Genomic DNA, 22,824 nt, shown 5'->3' on the forward strand with positions numbered 1-22,824 from the left:
GGAGATTACTTAGGAAGAGAATAGCATTAGGGGTATGCTCCAAACCTGGCTAAAAGAAAGCTACCTAGACCTTTAATAGTAAAGATGCACTCCTACCAGCGGAAGGAGTTGATTGATTCTGACAAAAAAACTGTGACAGGACGACAAAGTACTACAAGTGGGAGAGTGTGTTTCTGGATACTCGTACACCAGAGAGAAGAGGAGAAAATGTATTCCATTATTCATTCAGGAATGTTGAGATGCTGGTGTGAGATTCAAACTGCTGTACCTAGATGTCAAGGTATTCTTCCCATGAGAGACAAGATAATTTGAAGTACATGCTACGGAGGAAATACAAAGGTATGTCCAACAAAAAGTAATTTGTTAAACAGAAGAAGATTCTACTTGTTCTATTGGTAATAAAGACCACAGAGGGACTGTACTTTTCAAGCATTTCCAAGGTTTCACGGATGGGAGTTGACTTGAAGAAGCAACAGCACCTAGGAACAAAGCAGAGACAGGATTTCAGATTCAGTAAATAAAACAAATGTGGGATTACAATGCAGTAATTTGTGAAATAGGACAGAAGAAAATCTAAAACTATTGGACTTTTTCAGAATTTGTTGGACTTGTGTGGGACTCTAAAGCACATCTTCTACTTCATGTCATTAATGCACGGAAAAGTGCTTTGGGGAGGGAAGAAGAGGGAGAAAGTTAACCGTACATACATTTTTTTTTCTTAACTAGTGCCAGTTTTGTGGCATGTGGTTTTCTTTACATGCGACAAAAGCAAGTCTCTTTCAGTTATGTTTCAAGTGTAATGGAAGGAAAAAACCTGTTTACAATCCCTGTCTCCTAACAAATGCAGGCACTGCACTGTATAAAAAGGCCTGGTTAAAACAATGACAAAAGATAAAAAAAAAAAAAAAAAAAGAAAAGAAAAATGAATGTGCTTTTTCTCATTCTTGCACGGGGAAACTACCTTTCCTTGATTTAGTAACAAGTTTTAAGAGAATAAGTAAATGAAAAAGAACACTGAATATCATGAGGAATTTTTTCTAATACACGTACGCTCAGTAACAATTCTGCACTGCTAGTCTGTGATAAAGAGAAACAGACTGCCTGTTTTTCATGTCTTCATGGTGACAATCTCTGAATGCATTCAGGATTTACCCCCAAAATAGATAAAAATCAGCACTTAGAAGTGCAGGCTGCACCATGCGTCTTAGCATGGATGATTTCTTTTTAGGTTAACACAAGTCCGTGAGTGTGGAACTTTTGTTCCTATTAGGAGGGTAAAACTTATTTGAAGGTGTACATAGTTGTTTTTGGCTCAAATGTATAGGACAAGAAACAACTACATAAAAATTCAACCTGTCGAACAGTGTATGCATGTAACACAAAAGCTAGACATTTAACAAAAAAAATGTCTTCTACATAAAACATGGGAATAACAGCTTTTTAATACAATGATGATTTCTTTAATTGTAAATAGCCTCAGAAAAATAAAGAAAAAGAAGTGAACTATATTAAACATGTAAAGTGCAAACAACTATTTTACAGGAGACACGCTTAGAAAGAACTGAACATGTGCATATCTCAAAGGTTTTCAGGACGATTATTCAGCATAATGTCTGGGACAAAGGAAAACAGGAGTACTTATAATTGCAAGAGGAGCTCCAACACTGACAGAAGATAGTAATGACAGATTACCAAGAGGCTACTGACAAGGGAAGAGGATTACACTGGCATGCATTTACTTTCCACCTAAAACTGCTACAATGGAATTTAAGAAAATTCTGGGAGAAATTATCAGTTTTCAGCAAGGACTATTACTTACAGGTGGGGAATGGAATTTGATTTGCAGCAGTGAAGAGATGTCTGGGGGGCCCAGAAGGGAAAAATACAACAAAAGAGAGTAGATTTCTGAACAAATTTATGAAAATATTTGGCATGGAAGATGTGAACTCAGTAAAAGGAGTCTGAAATTTACATATTCTTCCCCAATATATAAAAACTGGGCTACACCAGACAAAATTTACATTTCATAGGAACATGTGTATTTCACTGAAGATCTTGATCCCTACCCAATAACTATTTCAGATCATGCACCATTAATACCTAAAATAAAAATACAAGGTAATGAAAAAAAAAAAAAAAAGACATGGGTGGAAACAGCCAATCTGTTGAAAAGAGGAATTGAAGGAATGGGTAGTGGAGATTATTCAAGATAGAACTTTCTTCTTAAAATATAGCTAGGGAGTGGGATAAAATTAAGCTGGAATTAAAAAAAAAATAGGATGGAAATAAAGAAATGGAGCTATGGTTAAGAACAAACAGTTTTATATATATATATATATATATATATATATATATATATATATATATATATAGAGAGAGAGAGAGACTGACAAATGTTAAAGCATTGTAAAATAGGGGGAATCTCACAGAACAGGAGGAGAATCAACTGCAGAATGCTAGGCAGAAAATAGGGATTACCTTGATAATATACACAAGCTTAGAAAGACTGCTGTTAAGCAACAGTTTTGGGAACACTAGAGCACAAAACCTTTTAGCACAACAACCCAAGCAACAGAAAGTAGAAAGGGCTATTGCAAAACTTAGGGAGCCTATAACAACGAAGGTAACAAGAGATCCTGTAGACGTATTAAAAATATTTCTGAAATTCTACAAGAGTCTCTATAAAGCAGAGAAATGTGAAAATCAAGAAGAGATACAAATGGAAATGTTTATGAAATAATTAAATATGCCAAGGTTAGACACATATGAGGCACAATTACCAACAGGATAGGAGGAGATAAAAATTGTGATGTATAACAAGTCCCCAGGAATAGATGGCATTTCTGTGGAAGCTAAGAGGGGAAAACAACTGAAAAATCTGGAAGGTTTTAAACAATATCTTAACAGAAGTACCACAATCCTGGAAGAAAGCAGTGCTAGCTGTAATACCTAAAGGGTAAGGATCCATCAGATCCAGCTTCATAAAGGCCCATTTCAATACTAAACCATAATTATGAAGTGCTCATGTCCATCTATAATGGCAACAGCAATGCCAAAACTGATAGATATGGATCAATGTGGTTTTGTGGAGGGGAGGTAAACATTTGACAACATTAAAAACAGAACCTTGATGATCCAGAGGGAAACAGAATGTAAGAAAATACCATTGTTGTTGGTGGGTCTTGATGCAGAGAAAGTATTTGTCAGAGTAAGCTGGGACTTTGAGCAGGGCAATGGAAGCATTTGCATTTCCTAAACAAAATTATAAGGTTGATTAGGAGAATATGAATGATCGGAGGTAAAAATGAAAGTGGGTGGGGTCCTTTCTGAATTTCTGTTTGACAAGAGGAACCAGGCAGGCGTGTCCTCTTTCCCCTTTATTATTTGCATTATATTTAGAACCACTGGCAAAGAAAATAAAGGCCTCAGAAATTCAAGGATATAAAACTGTTATGGTAGTCAAGAAAAGCTAGCTTTATTTGCAGATGACATTATTTTGTACCGGACAAAACCAGAAAAAATACATTACAGCGTTGTGGAATACTGAGACAGTTTCAGATCTTTTTCAGGATGCAAAATAAATGAAATTAAAACAAAAAGGCAAAAATGGTAAATTATGTACCCACGGATACACTTCAGAAGCTCCAAATACTGAAATATCGAATTTCAGTATCTCGAGCCCAAGTCGTCGAATCCACAAATGCACGAAAACTCAAAACCGCAAAATTCAAAATCTCGCACACCGGAGACTTTGAATTTCATGGTACTACTACTGCACACACACAACCTCTCTATCTACATACTGCACACACACAACCTCTCTAACTACATGAGAGCGGGGGGGGGCTTATGTGCTGTGCCCCTCCACAGCTGCCCTCCCCCCACAGCTCCCCTACTTAAATATTCTCACTCAGAGATCGCACTACATACGAAACACACAAAAAACACCACCACACAAGCTACATTCTCCTCGCGCACACACATCACAGCAACAAAACACACTGACACACACCACAGCCCCTACAAGCTACATTCTCCTCGCACACACACACACACATCACAGCAACAAAAACACACTGACACTGTGGATTCGATTTCTTGGACTCGAGATACTGAAATTCAATATTTCAGTATTTCGAGCTGCTGAAGTGAATCCATACTCACACATGAAATGGTTCAAGAACGCCCACATTTATGGGAACATGATAAAATAAAATATTTAGGAGTATGGATTAAAACCAATTCTAGTGTGGCAGCTAAGGATATATGGGAAGAGACTAAACAAAAGAGGATACAAAAACTGGGGAAAATGGAAGCTTTGAAATATGGATATGGACAGTATGATACAGAGAGTCAAAATAGGTCAGGGATATATATATATTTTTATCACCAGAGAAGTTGTGGATAGCAATTAGAGCCTGAAGTATAATGGTGATGCCCATGGGGGGTACCGGTTCGCTGATGGGAGGACATAAAGTGTCCCTCTAAGAAATGCCTTCGGAGATCTTCAAAGAAGTTCTAGAGTCGTCAGGGTTTCCAACATGAAACTTTGCTGCCATTTCAGCTTTAAGGGTTGAGGAACTAAAGCCGGTGTCAAAACGTTCAGACAGAATTCCAAAATGAAGTGTATGTGTGTGTGTGGAAAATGAATACAGTCCCTTGGAAATCAGACAGAAAATATTTTCCCATTTGCTTGGAGGACCCTTTTTTGTAGCTGGCGTAAGAGGAAATATAATTCTAACTACTGTGACTGGAAGCCTGGGATATCTGGTTACGTTCAAAAACTGGAGAATCCACGCTGTTCATCTCATGCTGGTTTGATCTCAAGGAGATAATCCAGATGGGCGAGACAGAAAATTTGAATCCTGATCTAGCATCCATGGAGGATATACTGGTAGAGGCTACTCTGGCCTTGCACGGTCTGTTTTTTTTTTTTTAGAAAAATCTATTTATAAGTGGTAAAGGAAGGAAAGTATAAAAAGAGACCTGGGGGTCACCTGTGGACCACAGCATCCCTCTGTGAATGACTCTGTGGAAGGATCACAGCAAAGTAACTGCTGTACTTGTTGAGATAAGAAGCAAACCGATCACAGCAAGGTTGGCCCCAGTCACTGATGGTCTGGAACACCTTCCTTCCTGAACAACTGCAGAATGCAATATCAGACTCAAGATTTATCAAGAACTGGGGTAGAGGGGATGCAGGACGGATCCTAGAGGTTGTGAGTTCTGACCTACAAACGCATTACGGATTGTACCAGACACTCCCAGACAGGTCCAGAGAATGTTTTTGGTTTTCCTGATTAACGTTTTATCCTTTTGTTTGCTTTTCTCCTCCTCCCCCTCTAAGGACTTTTATGACTTAAATATGTCTTGCCTCTTAGCTGGAGAAGTTGAAAAAGAAGAGCCTAAAAAAGATGGCCATCTGCGTGTGTGTAGGGGGGATTGGAGTCCTTTGATAAGTTTCTTGCTCCTAGTCTGTAATGCCCAACAGTTAAAGGAGGCACATGACTGGCAGTCAGTATCCAAAGCAGGAAGCACCCACAAAGTAAATCACGCAAAGTGTGGGGATTTTTTTTTGGGGGGGGGGGGTTATGCCAACACTCAGAACATTTCTTAAAGCCTTGCGGGTCCACCATGTAGAAGACTCTAATTTGTTAAATTTTACAAGTCCTACCCTAAACAGACACATACATACCCTAGGAGAGCTACACCTACCTAGTAAAATAAAAGACTACAGGAATCTAAATTACTTAACTACCCAACACACACAAAGTTGTTCTAACGACTTGAGAAATTCTCAGTAGGAGGAACAGAAATCACTAACTTCCAATAAGGATACAGACATGACCAATATTTTGGATGTCTTCAGGTGGCAAATGAGACCCAATGTACTACAGGAGAGTTCAGGGAATTATGGGTAGGGGAGGAGTCAAGAGTCCTAGAACCATGGAAGCTTCAAACTGTGCCTAGGTCAGAGCATCCGACTTTAAATGCTGACATGTAGGCTTTTTTTTTTTTTTTTTTTTAAAGACTTGTGACAAAGCTTATGAGTTTTATCAAAGATACCTATTCTAAACCACGGTGCTGTACTTTTATGATCAGGACTGAAGCCTTGATGCAGTTACTGTGTGGCAAGTATAGAACCTCTCCATGACTGCAGCAGTGTTTGCAGTTAGGTGCTTAAAATTGAAGGTTTTGAATCTCCTATCAGTCAAAAATTCTCTGAAGATGGTAGGGTTTGTAAGGGAACAGTCACATGTGTAGACCTCAACGTTGCTCTGCTTATAATGAAGTCCCAATAAACTCACTCCTTTCAGAGATGTATACAATCTTGTCAACTGGGCAAATGTTACAGAAACTAGCCTGGAAACTACAAGTTTGGTTAAGTCACTGGCTACCTACTGTTTTAAGCTTGTCTAGATTATACACTAAAAAAGGACATACCAATGTGTTTTGAGAAGAAGGTAGTCTACATACCAACTACAAGTGTCAAAAGTAGAAAAACTGTAAAAACAAACATTTACTTCCTGAACATATCAAATCATACATCTGACATAGCACATCATGCTGCATAAAGAAGTCAGTGAAGTAAACCATGTGGTTTGCTTGCTGTTATAGGTCCTGCAAGATCAAACATGCATTGTAATTAAGGCACCAGTCACATACTAAGTTTTCTCCTCTTCAGAAACAGCAGTGTTGCAGTATGACGTTAAAGGACCCAAGTATCCAGTTAGCTTTTAAAAATGTTAAATGTGTAAGTACTGCATGCTAGGCTGCCAAATCTTGCGCGATAAAATAAAATGATTTTAAGCTAAATGTGGGCTTAAACAACATTGGAAGTGCATGGAGCTTGAGTTAACAGCCCACAACACTTTCCCAGAAGACAGTAGGCTGCATTACTTAACTTTAGGAGTTGTACACAAGCATATTAGTTAATATGCTCCAGGTCACTGTACAATACAGATTTTGTATTACACTAGATTCCTACACAGAGCAATATTTCATTGGTACCATTGAGATAGCAATCATGTCTGACGCTACTCGTTTTGATTGTTTGAAAAGGCACATCTGCAGAAACAACCAAAGTATTAGCAAGAACATAAACTACAATAAATTAAAAAGGTCTATGGAATGGAACAGAACAGCAGTTAATGCTGCCATCTAAAATCACATCATTCTCTACTTTAAGTCTCGCCCAGGGCGCCTTCTGTGTGGAGTCTGTGTATCCTGGTGCCTACAGTGGTCTTTTCTTCTACAGTCCAAATAGCCCACAAGTGTACAAATCATGTGTAAATATCATGCTCTGTACCGGCACCATATCCAAAATCCATTTCTCTGCCTTGTGCCCAAGTGCTAAGGCACAGCTGTTGTTCTCCTGATAAGTCTACAGAGTAAGGGATGCAGAGATTACTGCAAAAACCTACTTCACTTTACTGACATTTCCATACAGTTATCTAAGCAAAACAAGGTTTTTGCCATAAGTGCAATGCCCCTAAACAATTGAGGAGTATTGCAACTTATATAAAAAGCTCCAATGTTATCATGGAGTAAAGGTGCAGACATAACCCCCTACTGGGATTACATAGTTGACCTGATGTCCTCAAAATAAACTAATTTGTGACAAAGGCCCACAAATCAAAGTTTTTTACTCCCATAAAGAACGAACAGAAAGTTACTTGGAATGAAATTCTCCCCAGGCATGCATTTTTTGTTGGGTCAGTCCATACCTTTCAACTGCCCAGACTTCTGCCTCAAAATTTTGGTCCGTTACTCATACAAATTTTGGTTTTCTGTTAAATCAATGGGATGATCCGAGAATTAAAGTAATCCCATACATTTGAGTTTCAGATTTCATATCCTTTAGAAAATGCATTTCAATAGTTATAAACTATAGAAAGTTGGTAGAGTAAGAGCAACATTTAAAATCTGTCCCTATGTTGGACCTTTACACCCCATTACATCACGCTTTGCCAGATTTCTTGGGTTAATAGGTTGAGAGGTATTGTGGGTCACTAAACTGCATACTAGTGGTATACCCCTATTTTGCCACACACTTATTACAAAGGAAACAGAACACACAAAGTGTCTACGTGAACCTACTCAAGATAATCTAAATAAATGTGAAAAACATTAAAAGAAAGCACAAGTTAATTCAAAGATAATGTTAGAGTGAAACATGCACAATTTTTGCACAGGCATCATAAAATAACAATTCTCCTTCCTTATATTTAAGGTCTTGCAACATAAAAATCTAAATGCATTCTAAAAGGCCACTGTGGGGGTATTTTTCCCCTTGTAGCAGCAAAAACTTTTAGTTATGTACTTACCATAATGATAGATGTATGGGATCCATCTCGCCTACATTCTTGACAGATGGGCTCGGAGCTGAGAATCGGCTCCGACTCGGCCGGTACAAAAGCACGAAGTCTCTCATTGGCTGGGCCAACCCCCTATCCCAGGATGCACCTCGCCCAAACCCCCAGATCTTGTTTGCCCCACAATAACTCATCCACAAGCACCAATCCAACCAGAAAAACATATGGCAGGAGAGAAAAAACAATACTTCCTGGAGACCAACACAACAGAGTTTCCTCCAGATCCAACAGGTAGGGGGAAGGAGGGCAGGTACATAAGAATGTAGGCGAGATGGATCCCATACATCTATCGTTATGGTAAGTATATAAATTAAAAGATGTAATGTGATCCTATCTCACCTACATTCTTAACAGATGGGACAGCGTCCCTAGCACCTTGATCCTGGGAGGCTCACTGGAAGACACTCCTGAGAACTGTGGAACCAAAGGACGCCTGAGCACTGTGGAACCAAAGGACGCCCGATCCCTGGACGCCACATCCAATTTATAATGAGAAATAAAAGTATGTGGAGAAGCCCAAGTGGCTGCCGCACATATCTCATCCACAGACAGTCTGGCATGGAAGGCCACTGAAGTTGCCATAGCCCTAGTAGAATGAGCTCCAACTGGAAATGGAAGGTCCCTCCCTGTTGATGCATAAATAAATGAAGCATAAATAAATGAAACAGAATCCCTGATCCATTTGGCAATAGTGGACTTGGTTACTGCTTTGCCAATTCTGCTGTCCGCAAAGGCCACAAACAGCTAGTCTGACTTCCTGTGCTGTTGTGTCCTGTCTAAATAAAACCTCAGTTGTCTATGCACATCCAACTGATGAAGTCTGTATTCTGCCTCACTTGAAAAATTTGGAAAGAAAACTGGTAAGGTAACTCTATCGATTGTTGCAGACAAAGAGCAGAAGAAACCTTAGGAAGGAATGACGGGTTCAACCGTAGGGAGACTCTATCCTTATGAAAGATCAGATAAGGAGCTTTGACAGAGAGGGCTTGAATCTCTGAAACCCTTCTGGCTGACGTAATAGCTACCAAGAAGGCGGTCTTCCAAGATAAGAACTTTATGTCACAAGTGGCCGCCAGCTCGAAGGGAGGAGACATCAAGGCTCCTAAAACCACATTGAGCTCCCATGGCCATACAGGTTGTGACACCGGGGGGGCGAAGTAACCAAGCTCTCTTGAGGAAGGCCTTGCACAATTTACGACTCATGAGCGAGGGCTCAAAGGCTACATGGTAGTTAGAAATCGCTGCCAATTGGACTTTAAGGGTGGAGACAGCGGAACCCTGTTGAGTGTTGCCAGAACATCTAGTACTGCCGAAACTGGGGCAGTCAGAGGGTCAAGGTTGTGCCGCTGGGCCCAAATGGCAAACCTCTTCCATTTATTGGAATATAACACCTTAGTGGAAGCCCTGTGGGAAGAAGACAGTACCCGGACCACCTGCTGCGGGAGGATATGCTGTCTGACTAATGTCGGAAGTGGAGCAGCCAAGCCGCTAGCTTGAGAGTCCGCAGAGAAGGATGGGGCTGACCCGACTGCAGGGTCAGGTCGTCTGGAACTGGATCCAAAATCCAAGGACCCTCCACCGCATACTTCAGGAGAAAGGGAAACCAAACTTAGCGGGGCCAGTGTGGAGCGATCAGAATCATGCTGCTCCCCCAAACGGATCGCCTTCTGAATCACCTTTGGTAGTAGAGGGACCGGAGGGAAGGCGTAGAGCAGACCGGAGGGCCAATTGTGGACTAGAGCATCCCTGGATGACTCCCCTGGAGGAGGAATCAGGGAGAAGAAGTCGCTGCACTTCGCATTCCAGGGGCTGGTGAAAAGGTCGCAGCAGGGAAATCCCCACTCGTAGAAGATGCGAGCTGCTACTTGGTTGTTCAGAGACCACTCGTGAGGCATCAGAATAACTCTGCTCAGCCTGTCTGCTATCACACTGGACTTCCCCGGAGTGCGTTGCTACCAGAAACCTCTGGGAGGCGATCGCCCATTGCCACACTCTCATGGCTTCCCTGCACAGGGGGTAGGACCTGGTTCCTCCCTGCTTGTTTAGGTACCAAACCACTGACATATTGTCTGAGAATACCGCGATGGTACGTTTTGGAAGAGAGGAGTGCAGTGCCTGCAACACTAGGAGAACTGCCCTCATTTCCAGCACACTGATGTGCAAGTGGGTATCGTGATCCTGCCACGTGCCCTGGACGTCCTGCCCAGATAATGTCCCCCCAACCCTATCTGGGAGGCATCTGTGGTCACTGTGGCAATGGGAGGGGGGGGGGGCATAACGACTTCCCTTGGTTCAGGTTGGAGGGGAGGAGCCACCAACGAAGATCCCGCCGGCAGGATTCTGTAATGAGAATCGGGTGGGATAGTGGCAGCTCTTGGTATGACCACTGGGTCGATAGGAGCCATTGGAGAACTCGCATATGCAGTCTTGCCAGGGGGACCAGAAGAATGGAAGCAGCCATCGATCCTAAAAGCTTTCCGTTGAGGCAGCAAGGCTAGCACTTGGTCCTGTAATATCTTTATCCTCTCTATTGGCAGAAATCCTCGCATCTCTACAGAGTCTAGCTCTGCCCCTATAAAGGCAACATGCTGTGATGGCAGCAATACAGACTTTTACCAGTTGAATGCGATTCCTAACCAATGACCCAACTGGATGGTGGCACACGGCTAGAATGAGGAGATGCCTGGTGGGGGCAGAGAGGAGCCAGTTGTCTAGATACGGAAACACCTGGAATCCCAGACGTCTCAGGTGAGCCGTTACCACTGCCAGACATTTGGTAAACACCCTGGGGACTGTGGTGAGACCAAAGGGCAGGGCCCAGAACTGAAAGTGACTGGATAACAGGTGGAAGCATAAATGAACCCTGGACGCACGGTTTATCTTGATATGAAATTAAGCGTCCTTGAGGTCGATTGAGCACATCCATATTCCTTTTTCCAGCAACGTGAAAATAGACTAATGTGAGCGTCCGGAACTTGGGACTTTTTTACGAAGCGGTTTAGGTGGCCGAGGTCCAGAATGGGTCTCTAGTCCCCTGTTCTTTTGGGCATCAAAAATAACCTTCAGTAAGTTCCTAATTCGGTCAGGTCTGTGGGGACTGGCAGGATGACTCCCTTTTCGAGCAGCTTTGCGACCTCTATAGCTGCTTGATCCTGCTGACTGGGTGGTACGTCCGGGATTCTCCTTGATGGTGGAGGGGGACGGATAAAGGGAATGGTATAACCTCCGACGATGATACGAAGCACCCACTGATCCTGGGTGATGGAACCCCAGGCCCTTGGATGCTCTGAAAAAAATCGACCCTCGACTGGCTCTGGAGACGCACAGTCGGGCAGTCCCTCAGGGACGCTGGAAGGAGGAACTACGAAAAGATTCACAGTCTCCTGTGTTGCGGGGGCCTCTGCCGCCTCTAGGGCGACGTCTTCCAGAATAGTTCCCCCCTCCTCTGCCTCTGGAAGGGGGGGTCACTTTGATGGGCAGGGAAAGACGGACTTCCTGAACCATATCTTCCCTCTCCTCTGAGCCTTGGGATAAAGTCTCGAAGGGAGCGAAAAACAGGCTCCAACGGCAGACAAAGTCTTGCCCTCCTGCTCGCATCTACTGAGTGTGTCTTTCACTTTGGGTCCAAAAAGAGAGGACCCGTCGAATGGAGCGTCTGTGAAAGAAGACTTGAACGCCTCCGCAAAGTGACACAAGCGCATCCAGGCTTGCCTCCTAAGGGCTATGCCCAAACTCGCTGCCCTACTCGCCCCCTCGGCTGCATACGATATGAGCCTCATGGACGAGTTAATAGACGAAAGGGTAGACAGCTGGGCGTTGACAGACTCCGTCAATGCCCCAGGCATGTTACCCGAAAGGGTATCTCCTAACTCCTTTACGAGATCCCTTTGGAGCCTCGTAAATACGACACAAATAATTCAGCGACCGCAGGGTAAAGGTCGCTGAAGTTAGGGTACACTTCCCGTACCTATCCATGCTCCTGGATTCCTTGTTAGGAGGATGGATAGACGTAGATGCCTCTGCCACATCTTGCTGGGTGGCAGACGCCACCACCATAGCATCTACCGGAACTCCCTTAGTCAGAAACTTTGCCAGGGGGAGCAGACAAAAATTTGTTGGGGCAAGAAGGAACTGGCTCCACAGAATCAGGGTGCTCCCACACCCTTCGACAGATAAGGTCAAGCAATTCAAAAGGTGGAGTCACCCAAGAGGCAGAGAGGCCTTGAGGAAGACAGACTCCTCTGCGGAAGGGGTTTTGGATGGCCAGTCGCCCCTGTGTCTCAAGATCTTCAGGACATCGGAGAACGAGACATCATCAGAGGACGACTTAGGGGACCCTTCCGCATCATCAAGGTCGGTGACCGACTCATCTGGGGAGTCGGTGTGCTTCCTCTTGCACAATTTTTTCCGGGGGGGGGGGGGCTCTTCATGCAAGGACTCAATGCTCCTCAGAAAAGGGGGAACCACGCATGGAGGAATCCTCAGGCCTCGGAGCTGCACTGTCCGAAGATAGGGGGACATCAGAAGCTCTAGTCGCCCTGTCTAGGGAAGGAGACACAGATACCGGTGAAGTCACTAGAGATTTGTCCAGTGCACTCCGCCTCGAAGGCGGGCCCACCAGAATCTGAAGAAAGGCCCGCCTGCGAGACCATGACCGGCGTCGGGGTCCCCCTAGCCAAGGCACCAAGTGGGAGACTCTGGTCCAAAACCAGAGGCCCCGACAAATACCCCTCGGGCTCAGCCGAGGACACCCAAGAGCCGAAACCCCTGGAAGGAACAGAAAGGATTGGAGTTGAAGACTGAGCAGACAGACTAGCAGTGGGTCTCGGAACCATCTCAGGGGCTTCACCCGACTCTGCGAGCTCCATCTGACGACACCAGGGTTGTCGGAAGAGGAAAGGAGTTCCATCTGACGACACCAGGGTTGTCGGAAGAGAAAGGACAGTATCGAAAAAGCTGGCTCCGGCCTTTGGGCTGGAGCTGAAAATAATTTGGATAAGACAGGTGACTGAAGGAGTCTCTGGACCACCCTATCTAAATCAGAGTCTGAAAGCCTGGAGAAAAACAGACTGGGCCCGAGAAACTCTTCCTATCGGCTCCGAGGTAAAACTAGGATGTCGACTCCTAATCTGCTCCAGAAGAATCGGAGCCAAGGAGGACTCTACCAGCACAGAGGCCCCCTCCGGCACCGACATTTCAGGAGCCGACAAAACCGACCCTGGAGCCGAAATTCTCACCTGCGGCTCCAATGCCAATGGAGCAGAGGCAAACTTGGGTTCGGAGTTTCTATCCTGCGGCTGCAAGACCAATGGAGCCAAGGAAGGAGACAGAGACTTAGATCTTCTCTCCTGAGGCTCCAAGACCAATGGAGCTGAGGAAGAAGACCCCAACATGGATCCTATATATTGTGGCTCCGAAGGCAGTGGAGCCGAGGAAGAGGACAAAGATTTGGTTCTTTTTTTCTGGTGGCTCCGACGGACTTGTCGGAGCCGAAGACTTCTTTTTCTTCGGTTTCGAAGAGGGAGAAGAAATAGCCTCCTCAAAGGCAGGTCTTATTAAACCTCTTAAAAATCAACTTATTTTTCCTCTCCTGTAACACACGAGAGGAAAAGGCATGGCAAACACTGCAAGACTCTTGCAAGTGTTTAGCCCCTAAGCAATAAACACAGATTGCATGGCCATCTGTTAAGGACATTTTATAGCCACATTTTGAACATTTTTTGAAGCCACATGGCTTATGTTCTCTTTCTTTACTAGACATAACTGCAGTCACTCAAAACACAAGGATGGGAAGGGAGGGAAGAGCTCTAACTAAAACGCTCGAAGAGATAGGGCAAAGGCCCTCTAACTCAAACGGGCCTAGCCCGCCAAACAAGAGGAATCACACAACAACCAGAAAAAAAACAGAATCAATCACAAGGGTAGAAAATAGCTATTAAAATAGCTTTAAAATTTCATAACCAAACAGCCAATAGCAAAAAAAAAAGGGTACTTAGCCACAGCCAAAGTCGAGACCACATCGTTACTTCAGAAGCGGCAAAGGAGATCTGGGAGTTTGGGCAAGGTGCATCCTGGGATAGGGGGTTGGCCCAGCCAATGAGAGACTTCGTGCTTTTGTATCGGCCGAGTCGGAGACGATTCTCGGCTCCAAGCCCATCTGTCAAGAATGTAGGCGAGATAGGATCACATTACATCAGTAGTTACTTCTGAATGCTGGAAAAAGTTACAGGGCTAGTGATGACATTATTAATCCATCTTAAAGAGTTTCTGAACATGATTAACTGTTACTTGTTGCATTAATTAATTTTTAACAAACCATGTCATGGATTTTAAGCAACCTGAATATGTACCATAAGATTGTAAAATATTCGACAGACATTTGTAATGAAAACAAAGAAGACTATCAGAAATCCAACTTCCTTTGCTTACTCAGATGAATTATTTTGTGCTTTCCATCATATGCTCATTTTTTTTGTTATTTTTATGAAGAATGCATCACAATTCTGAAGATAAAACCAGGGATGGATCTGAAGATCTCAGGATCCAAGAGCCATATTTAGACACCCACTGCACTGCAAATTCAAGTCAGAGATGGCCCTAAGTACCTGGCAGCAGTGTTTAGACACTCCACTGCAACGTTAACTCACACAAAGAAAAACAGATTTAATTAATCCAGATGTTTACAGTAAATATCACTCACTCAACCGGCAAGAACAGGATTTTTAGCATTATGAAAATCTGATGTCTAAAAACACTTGTGGCTGTAAACACCATCCAAGAAACTACTGTAGTACAAATCCAAAAAAGGAGTAATTTCTGAAAATGGAAGACAGCAGTTTCAGTTAAGCCGCTGAGAAAAAAAACTGTAGTAAAACTTGAGCACTGATACAGAGTATTTCCCAGATACCCAGGCATATCGCATTTCAAATCATCATGTACTAATATAATTATCTTGCCTACAATTGCTGACCTGGCTATAAACTCGGGTGAGAACTTGTGGCTGTTATCTAAAAATGCAAGCTTAAATTACAATTAAGCACAAACTACCGTAGGAAAAATGCCTGAACTACTCAATAGTACCACTTTGAATCTGCAGAATAAGTTGTAAGGATCATAACCACCATCAAGCTTAAACCTAAAACCTTTCTGGCCTTCAAGAAACCAGAATTCTACAACCAGATATTAAAAATTTATCTAAACTGTTTTTGAAAGTAAATTAATGATAACTAATCTGTAAATGAAAGCTAATCCCAAAATTCTGGAAGGACATGCAGTTATTTTTGATTTACTTTTGTTAGTATTAGGTTCACCAGACTTTCAAAACAGAATCAAATCACACATTGTCTTACAGAACTGTCAGAGGTCACCTATATTGAGACAGAGACACAGAGAATGTAATCCCAGTTCCTGAAGTCTTAAGTGGCATTACCTCTCCAACTTAAGATTTGCCAGTTGAGATTTAAACTAGTTTCTGGTGACTTCTTTGAAAAACTACAAAATGCTTTTGGAGAACTCGCACTCACAATTTGTCGAGTTGAGAACCATTACTCTGATTATAAGACTGGAGCTTTAATACAAGTTGTTTTTCCACAACAGCGTGAGTACTCACATTATCTACAATTTAGCAAGTACACAAAAAACTTTTTTTTGTCTATTGTTTATAATGTAGTCTATTGTTTATAACGTACTAAAAATCTATCACTGTACCTAAACCTTTAGCTATCTTTTTACTCACTGCTATAAAGGGATTAACATCTAATGCTAATGCTTAATTTGTCAATACTACCTTCTGTAGACTAACACAGAATGCAATAATAAAAGTTGAGATAAGCAACATGTAGTACAATCCTTTTACTTCTTCAAAGCGAGGGGCATTTTTAAAGCAATAAATGTATTTAACATTTGTTGACTGGGATGGTCTGATTGGACTAGTTCAGTGGTGGACCAGGAAGAGCTCTACAACTGCTTTTAAATTTATTAGTACAGTACACAAAATACAAGATGGTAAACACGATCCATGGGATAAGACTAGAACTCACTGATGTAAATAAACAAATAAATAGTACTGGTTACAGAATCAAACTAATGAAACAGATAAATATACAGTTTATGCATATGACAGGTGGTCGGATTGGATTGAAAATAACACAGGGGAGGAACACTAAAGTTAAGTAGCAGCAAGTAGAAAAATAGTAGAGGGATGGATAACTAGACTACAAGTGAAGAGTTTTCAGTGTGAGGGGCTGTTGTGAAAAGAGGGATGTTTGTGCACAGGGAAGTGAAAGTTGGGTTGCTACAGGAGAAAAAAAAAAGTCCAAAGTTTATCTAAACAGGGAAGAGACTAATTTACCACCGTTTTTCACTTCCAAGAAGAAAGTAACGTGTACAAGATTTAGTTTCGATTTTTATTTTGTTTTACCTCTAATTTTTTTACTGCTTTTTGCTGGAAAGGGATAGGTTTTAGACAGGCAAACTCCATCCATCTCAAGGGGCCTAGACAGCTATAAATTCACACAGACTGCAGAAAGGACAATCCAGAGCTCAACTAAACAATCATGTATTGGTTTGTACAACTTGCCTGGTAAGAGAAGATTTATTTTGAGATTTTATATTTTTACCACCATTTTTCACTGTTTGCAGGAAAAAACGGATAGCTTTTAGACAAGACTTACTTAAGTACTGGTTTGTAATTTACTGATCTTTATGGTTAAGCGGTACATCTGCAAGTGACAGTGAGGATAGTAAAGGAATTCCAGCTTTATGGTTAAGCGGTACATCTGCAAGTGACAGTGAGGATAGTAAAGGAATTCCAGCTTTCAAATGGTATGGTCAGAGCAATGACTATTGGAGTGATTTTTCTCACAGTTGATTTAAAATCTTTAAATTCTGGATTACCCTTTTCTTTTATGATTCATTCACGGCTGAAAACACTATTCCTTAAGAGAGTATGCCATTAACAATTTGCGAAGGCACAAGTATCTTGTACAGTGTACTAAATGCTACAAAAGGTAACACTTAACTGGTCCGAGTTCCTAATATCAAAAGTCGGATGATTTGATTTCCATTATTAGTAGTAAATCTAGACAAACTAATGACGACTGCACTTGTGTAAGCGGCACAACTTAAAAAACTGTAACATAACATTATCTCATCAGTCCAGTTATTAATGTAAGCAAACATATTTAGGAAAGGAAGTCCCTATTTCAAATAAAAATCACAACTCCTACTGGATAAAGATAAATCAGTGACAACTTTGGAATTCTGGATAGGTATTCGGCAATCTGAGGATTCAGAGCATATAGAAGAAAATATAAAAACGAAGACATTCACAACCAACAAGAAAAAGAAACTTATCAGTGTCTGCACATACTAAACACTGACACTGCTTTGTTATACAACACATAAAATAAGGCATCATTTTTCCGAGACACAGAGAGACAAGAAGCAGGTGAAAAGGAACAAATGAACGTGGAGTAATAAGAACATTACTTGTAAGAAAAATAGAGGAGAAAGACAGAAGTTGACAACAGGGCTTAAGGTGGGGATGTTTAAAGCCAGCCAGATGAGAACAATGAAAATAGTAGGATTAATAAGACTAATGGTGATGAAGACCATTCCTTTCTAATGAACTGATATTCAGTAATATCTGCTCTTAAAAGTTAATTCTTCAGACCTGGTCAGAAAGGATATTCATGTAATTGGAGATTTGATAATTAGAGGAACTGATTATTATCTTCTCTGCACATGGAAGCAACACTGTACAGTATTATACTTGCCAGAAGCAAAAACGAATGCGAGAAATGCCTTAGAATGCCTTAAGGTAAGGAAATGTGGATCTGCTTTTATTCATGTTGGTACAATTATTTCATCCACAAGAACTCTGACCGTCTGTAGAGGAATTCACACATTTCTTACATGAAACACAGGAAGAATAATGGCTGGGGACTTGAATCAGTATTCTTCCAGTCCATTTCTGGTAAATTTAACATTAGCAAGGAATATTTACAGCACATTCAGGAACAATTGCTTTAGATCAGTGGTCCATAACTTCTGGCCTGGGGACCAAATCCCACCTGCCATGCAACGTCATCTGGCCTCCATACAGTAACCAAAAAATAAAAAAGTGAAAAAATGCTATGCCTTACTCCAGTCATGCAAACTTTCCAGCACGTGCTTTCTTACCTAATTGAATGCAGTTGTGCACACCTCTAAATTTAAACCACAGAAGTAACTATTCTTTCTTGTTTATAACTTGTAGTTTGTAAATAGAAGTATCTTTTGGCAAGAGTTTGTCATGGCTGCAAGCCACAATAAACTTAAATGCAAAGTTGATGTAGAAAACAGTCAATTTCATGACTGCTGTCTTAAGTAAAAATGCCAGTTACCTGTACCTATTAACGACTTACTATGTTTTAAGGTTGCCCGCAGATGGATTAAGAATTTGTGTAGTGGCCCTCCCCACAAAAGGTTGTGCACCATTGCTTTACAGAAAGAATGTGGAAAGTTTTGAGAGAAAAATTGCTTGAATGTAAATAAAAAATGTTTAACATCGGGATCGAGCCACACAATGTCAAGATGGTATATTTCCATAAGAACAAAATACAGGATTAAAGGGGAGAAAAAAATCAAATGGAAAAGGACTCCGAAAACAAGCTGGACACAAATTAAACAGTGCGAGACAAGATAAAGAAAAACTTGAAGAAAACTTATTGAGCATAATAGGGGAAATATCTACATTTTGCAGAGGAGGCAAGCCACCCACACCCACTGCAAATTATACAGGACTAACTCAAGAACACACTACAGTGGGGAGAAGGGTAAATTCATTGATCCCCACTGTACCACGATCTACACAGAACTGTTTCAAAGGGGAAATTTACCCTTCTCCCCACTGTACTGCAATCTTGGAGTTGGTATATATAATTTGCAGGGGGTGCAGATTTATTTTTCCTCTCTTATTTTAAGTTGTCGGAAACTTGTTTGTATGGTCTCAACTATATGAAATTTTGAGTTTCTGAAAACCTGAAGTCATATAAAAGCGGATAGTCTTAGTGACATTCAAGTAATTTCAGAAACTGAAAATAATTCTTTTTCAATATAATCTTCAAACTGGATCCAAACAAAGCACAGGGAGGAGATGGAATTAAGCAATAACCGATGACGTCAGTGTGGTATATAAAGATTTACCCACGGTCGTGTGGTTTAAATCACGAGGACAAAGCCACAGTCATTAAATAAAGCCAACCAACCATGGGTAAATCTTAATACAACGCACCACATAATTGGTTACTGCTGTTATACAATATTATTTAAGAAAAAAAATACTTTTCTTAAATAATGTCTTTACATAATGGAAATTCAAGCAATAACAGACTATGCTGGTGTGGTATATTAAGATTTACCCATGGTTGGTGTGGTTTAATCACAAGGATGAAGCCTGAGTGATCCAACCATGGGTAAATCTTAATATACCACACCACGTAGTCGGTTACTGCTATTACACAATAACTTTTTTTTTTGTTAAATAATAACTTACTTTTCTTAAATAATATCTTTGCATAATGGCGCCATGCTGTCCTTCTGTGGCATCTTTGCATAATGGCATCATGCTGTCCTTCCGTGGCTGGTACATATCCCGTTCCCTTTTTTTGATGTACTGCGCATGCATATGGGACTTGCATTACCATGCATAACTAGTACACTGGTGCTCTGAAAAGGAAGCAACGGAGAAAAGAATCTCTCTGTTGCGCCGTACGTGCCTGATTTTCATAGTATTTTCTCCATCCTGTCTCTCTGCTATGTCTGGTGTCCGGATTACAGACTTTTTTTTTTGTTAAAAATAAATAAAACACAGTATCCTGCAATGGAAAAAAATCCAGGCGACCGGACCTTTTTCCATTGGTATAGGCTAGGATTTACAATGAGCATGCTGATTAGCCCAATCAGCATGCTCGTTTTGGAATATTAATGGCCAGTTATTGTATAATTAGTAATAATGACGCAAAAACTCTAGTATGAACTTGCATTATCATTTTAGCTGTTATTCGCCAAGTCATACAACTATAGAGAGATTCCACATGATCAGAGTCAAGCACTTGTTAAACCTATTTTTTTTAAGGAGTAGGGAACTAGGACAAATAGTCATACAAACCCATAAGTTTACTTTCACATTATGGAAAAATAATGGAGAATATTATGTCAGATAATGGAAAGGTTGGGACTTGGAAACCATATATTGGCATGATGTACTCTTTATACGATGGATAGCTGCGTGGTTTACAAACAGGACAAGACAAGTACCACACAGCAATCGGTCAGGTGAAATTCGAGGTATAGAACACACAGTAAATTAAACTGCAGATGTATTTAAGGACCTGGGTATATGTGATGATCCAGCTGTGAGTTTTTCCAATCGTACTCAACCAATTGGTTAATATTTATATAAACACAGTTATAAACTTATAAAGTCAGGAAAATCAGGAATGATGAAGTCACGGTTTGTCAGTTGCATTAGACTCAAACCAGAGTATGGAAACATTACAAATAAAAAGCATGAGTAAACTTTTGAGTACAGCAGAAATATATCAAAGGCATCCATGGATGTGAATTTAAAATAAACTAAATTAACTGAACTTGTACAGTGTCTCGTAGATATTTAGGAGGAGGCCACATTCAGGTATATAGGGCATTTAGAGACCACTACCTCTAGGAATATTGGTCTGATTCTCTACTACTTTATGATAACCCTCATCCAAGACAGAAAGTGAGTGTACTAATTGATTCTCAGTGTAGCTGATGCATGGAATAGACTACCAAATTATATTAAAGCAAGCACTAGTTTAAAGACTTTTAAAAACAATCTGGGCACAACTGTTTCTGTACATTGTCAGGCTAGAAGGACAATATTGCCAACGCTTGAAGTACCTGAATGGATGGATGAGTGCACAGATATGAAAGAAATCAGATACAAAGCAGGCAAAGAATGTAGAGAAAAGAAAGAAACTTGAGTGTCACATGGTCAAGAAAGAGAGGGAATAGCGAGTAAAGAAATATACAGCTCTTCAGAGTGGAACTAGCTTTTTATATTATCATAGTGAAGATAGCCAGGGGCAGTACACAAACAGAACTAGGTGACCATGAGGATTTCCCTTAGAAAAACCAAAATCAATCAAGTTACAAGTATTTCATAGTAAGTTGTTTGTAGATTAAGCCTAGTCAATAATCAGAGGCTAGAATAAACCCTGTACCTTGCATCTGCGAGGTAAAGGTAAATCATTATGCCAACTCTGCCCCCCCCCCCCAAAAAAAAAAGGAAGATTTGTCAACCCAGCCAGGCAAGAGTTGAACCTACAGTCTTGTAATCTGTAGTTAGGTATGTTATCCTGTAGTTGGGTAGGTTATCCATTTGCAACACTGACACCAGTAAATACGAGTGTGTAGGTTCAAAGCTAAATACAAGACAAGTCGCCCTCCTGGGCCATTTTATGACTAGTCAATTTCACTTTCAAATGTTAGAATCAAACCCTGTACCTTGTGTCTGTTAACAATTATACCAACCTCCAACCTTGGATGGATGGCTAAAGGGGTACAATTCATTAGATTTAGTGATGTAGTTAAAGAGTACATGGGCACACCTGCAAATTGACACCAACATTCTGTCTGCTGATACAAGACATTGGGTTGGCACATGCGGGTTCAGGGGATATCTGTTTGCATATAAGCTTATGGGTTATGATCAATTCCATAAAAAAAAAAAATCCATAATCACACACACAAATTCCATTGCAGTCACATCCAGGAAAGGCAGTCCATAAGGCCTAAAGCGACCTGGCAGCACCCTAGACACCATACCTGCTCAGGTATCATTCAAAATATCATAAATATCAATGTAACAAGATACATCACAAGATGGGTTGCAAACATCAACTGGCTAAGTGCCCACAGGCTCAGGAGGAACCCAGTAGGGTCAGAGTGTCTAACCATGTCAGACCACAAGTGTGTCAGTCCAGGGTGGGGTCCATCATCAGTCTCATCTACTTTCTTGTACTACATTTTCTGAAGGACAAACAAAGTTTGCGGTTAATGAGCAGACTGAACTGACTTGTGCCATAATTAAACACATCTGACACAAATATCCTCTGACCAGAAGGGCCAGAATGAATAACTGGTGCCAATTGCATGCCCTGAAGTTACTCAAAAAAAAAAAAAAAAATTACATGGGGAAAACTTTGGGGAAAACCCTAGCCTAGCCATATAGTGGGTGGCAATCTGACCACAAAAAAAAGTCAAAGAGATCTGGGGACCCAGGTTTGACAGTGCCTTTTCGTTTGACACTCATGTTGCTAAAGTAGTTACACCTGCAGCTTGCCCAAAGGCCCCTCACTCCAAACAAAAAAAGGGTCTCAAATCAAATATATCTCTTGTGCTGCCCGACTGCGAGAACTCCAGC

The 22,824-nt window shown here is 41.3% G+C and overlaps 1 protein-coding gene across 2 annotated transcripts in view; it reads right to left on the reverse strand.

The window, feature by feature from the left end:
- The window catches only part of OS9 (OS9 endoplasmic reticulum lectin), a 1,402,051-nt gene that overhangs the window by 1,378,065 nt on the left and 1,162 nt on the right, over positions 1-22,824 (reverse strand). The window lies entirely within an intron of this gene.

Source organism: Protopterus annectens, chromosome 9.part0, assembly GCF_019279795.1.
Source record: "Protopterus annectens isolate FY-2018-M chromosome 9.part0, PAN1.0, whole genome shotgun sequence".
NCBI classification, from domain to species: Eukaryota; Metazoa; Chordata; order Ceratodontiformes; family Protopteridae; genus Protopterus; species Protopterus annectens.